Source organism: Sus scrofa, chromosome 14 (assembly GCF_000003025.6).
Source record: "Sus scrofa isolate TJ Tabasco breed Duroc chromosome 14, Sscrofa11.1, whole genome shotgun sequence".
NCBI classification, from domain to species: Eukaryota; Metazoa; Chordata; class Mammalia; order Artiodactyla; family Suidae; genus Sus; species Sus scrofa.
In genome coordinates, this window is record NC_010456.5 from 7,341,193 (window position 1) to 7,344,787 (window position 3,595).

Below are 3,595 nucleotides of genomic sequence, written 5' to 3' on the forward strand. Positions count from 1 at the left end.
AGTTAAATGGAAGTAAATTTTCTCATACTAAATAAGCTTCTTAAACAAAAAGGGCAGAATATTGTATATTTTAAATTAGTTATAAGTTGGACAAGTTTGCTGTAGAACATTAAATGATACATGTATTTTTTAAAGCCCCATATTTCCCCATCATCTAGATTTTTACTTTCAGCATATTTAGTGCATTATGTTAGACACAGACAGACAAATAGAAAGAAGGAAGGGAGGGAAGTGGGAGTGGGATTGGGATGATTCAGTTATGACTGATCCTCAGCATAGCATGTATGTTTTAGTAGTTACCTGTTGCTTCCTACAAACTGCTTGAGAACACTACAGCTTAAAACTACAAACATTTTTTTGTAATCTGAATGTTTTTGTGAGTCAGAAATCGGGAGAGACCCAGCTGGGTGGTTGTGGCTCCGGTGACCATATGGTTGTATTTAACATATCAACTGGGCTGCAGTCATCTGTAGGACTGACTGGGGCTGGAGGTATTTTGCCCAGGTTAGCACCATCATAGCAGGTTATTAAACCACAGCTTCTTGCTGGCTATGGGTAGGAGGCCTCAGTTCCTTATCACAGGACCTCTCCATAGGATTGCTTGAGCGTCTTCATGGCATGACAGGAAGCATTCCTCAGAGACTGATTCAAGAGAAAGAAGAAGGAGGAAGCCATGACACCTTTTATGTTCTAGCTTCCAAGTCACATACTGCTACTTCTGTCCTATTCTATGTATTAGAGGTGAAGCACTAGCTGCAGCCCATGCGCAGCAATATATCTGGAAAGGAAAATATCAAAGACTTTGTGCACCTGTCTTAAAATCACCACATGTAAATACTATTATTTCTAGTAGTTTCTGTTGTGGCTCACCAAGTTATGAACCTGACTAGTATCCATGACGACGTGACTTCGATCCCTGGCCTCACCCAATGGGTTAAGGATCTGACGTTGCTGTGCTGTGGCCCAGGCCGGCAGCTGCAGCTCCATTTCAACCTCTACCCTGGGACCTTCCATATGCTGCAGGTGCAGCCCTAAAAAAAAAAAAAAAAAAAAAAAAAAAAAAAAAAAAACTAACAAAAAAACCCTCTAAAATAAAATAAAATAAAAATAAGTTTTCTATTTTGTCTTTGTCCAATCTCAAGATGTTATGGGTTGTTCAAAAATACTTTAAAAGTTTAGATGTATTTCATGGAATTCCATAGAGTATTTAACATCCAGGCAGTAAGGTGGCATGCACCTTGGTTGTCTTCTAATTTACTATTAGAGATGAATTTCTTGCCTTTCCTACTCTTGCTTTTTCTTTATGAAATGGGCATAATAACATTTTTCAGATTTGCTTAAAGTTTAAGCTTTCTGAGCAAAGGTTGCAGGCAACTCTGTTTAAAGGCTGTTTGCGTGGGAAACACGCCTTAGAAGGTCGAGGTTGGATACTGCTCTGGAGGGATTGAGAGGCTGTCCCCGCCCCATTAGAGCCAGCATATCCTCACATTCTAGGCTTATTTCCCCCTGGAGAGACACTGCTTCTATTTCACGGGGAGATGCATATTTCTCACTGAAGAGGAGAGCAGGGCAGATGTGACAACCACCTATTAAAGCTCTGAGCCTCATGCTATGGGACCCCTCTCCAGTAGCACACTCCACTGCATGTGCAGATGCACCTGCCTCTACCCCCTCGCCCCATGGGGAACTCAGGCTTGAGTGACCAAGGCTAAGTTTTCTTAGCAACTAAACAATCTGATCCCTGATCCAGAGCTGATGGTGATGGTGTGTATATAGTCTGTTAGCATGTGTGTGTGTGTGTGTGTATACATACATATGCATGTATACACATACAGGCTACCCGGGGCTACACACACACACACACACACACACACGGGCTCCTGTCTATAACTGTGGCAAAGGAGCTTATTAACTTACAAGTAGGATCTCAGACCTGTCAGAGCGTCGGAGAAAATATTGAGCAAAGGAATAGGCAGAAGTAATGGGCTGTCTCTTTCAAGATCAGGGTAGAAGGATGGTGACTTCTGTCACGCGGGCCGTCTCTCCCAGGCTATCCCTGCTCGCCTGTTCTCATGAAATGAGCTGCTGTGTTGTGTGCAGCCCACAGCACAAGGACTGAGGGTGGCCCCTTGCCATCTTCCCCCAAGAATGGAATCCAGCCTCCGCCTTGGATGTGAGCTGGGAAGCATGTCCCTTCCTGCACAGGCCAGTCTTGTGAGACCCAGAGTTAGAGAACTCCACAATTCTGGGCCTGGATTGCTGATCCATAGAAATGGTGAGGTCATAAAGGCTGTGGCTGTAAAGCACTACGTTTCAGAGTAACTTCTGCTAGTAAGTACAAGCTCTAACGTACCCTGTAAATCTGCTCAGACTCATCACAAGTGGACTGAAATACAGCCTACTGACCGCTGATCCTGCCCCTGACTCTCCCTCCTGCCCTAACACCCTCACCTCCCCAACCCTGAGTCACCACTAAAATCTTGACAGACACAGAAACAGATGGAGGCCCCGTCAGACGGCCCAGTGCAAGGACCATTCGGTTGATTTGACACAGGGGCCTCATACAGGAAACAGTTCTTTTTAAGAATTGATTTGGGGAGTTCCCATCGTGGCGCAGCAGAAACGAATCTGACTAGGAACCATGAGGTTGTGGTTGGATCTCTAGCCTTGCTCAGCAGGTTGAGGATTCGGCATTGTCATGAGCTGTGGTGTAGGTCACAGACGTGGCCTGGATCTGTGTTGCTGTGGCTGTGGTGTAGGCTGGCAGCTGTGGCTCTGATTCGACCCCTCGCCTGGGAACTTCCAAGTGCCTCAGGTGCGGCCCTACGAGGCAAAAAATAAAATGAAATGAAATGAAATTAATTTTGACTGTAACGTCACCTCTTGCTCCTGATTTGTGACCTAAAACCTCTTTCTTCCTAATCCTGATGTAATATGTGATGACTCTCGGTCAGGCCCAGGAGCAGGCGGGGTCCCAAGAGGGTGTGCCGCTCTGCACCCAGCACCTTTGCTCCGGGCAAGGGAACAGGCGTGGGACCACAGAGACTCCAGGTGGGTGGGAGAGCCAGAGCCCACAGTCCAGGGGAGGGGACCTGGGTCTCTATGAGGTTGCAGTGCAGAGCCACCTGGCCCACTGATGAGGGGGCAGAGGGGCCAGCAGAGAGGGAAGGGGAAGGTGGCCCTGGAGTTCCAGGAGGCCCACAGGTGAGAGGGTCACAGAGTGACCCCAGCCAGCAGGGCCCCCCTCCTCAGGGACCCACCTCATCCCAAGGGCTCTGTCAGAGCCAGTGCGCATCTCGCGAGAGCCCTGCAGGCCCAGGTGTGACCTAGAGACAGCACCGGGGGGGGGGGCTGTGGGGGGCCGGGCCAGGCGCAGGTCTCTCTGCCAGGGGAAGGGCAGGGAGGGGAGGGAGGGAGGGAGCAGGGGCCGGATTCCAGGGGGAAATCCAGAGTCAGAGCAGAAGAAACCCCTGCGGGCCGAGCCCGAGGCATAAAGAAGGAAGGAGCAGGTCACGGCAAGAACACATGCCCTGCACCCTTGTCACTCCGAGCTGCTCCAGAGGACGGGAAGATGGCCAAGAAAGACACACACACC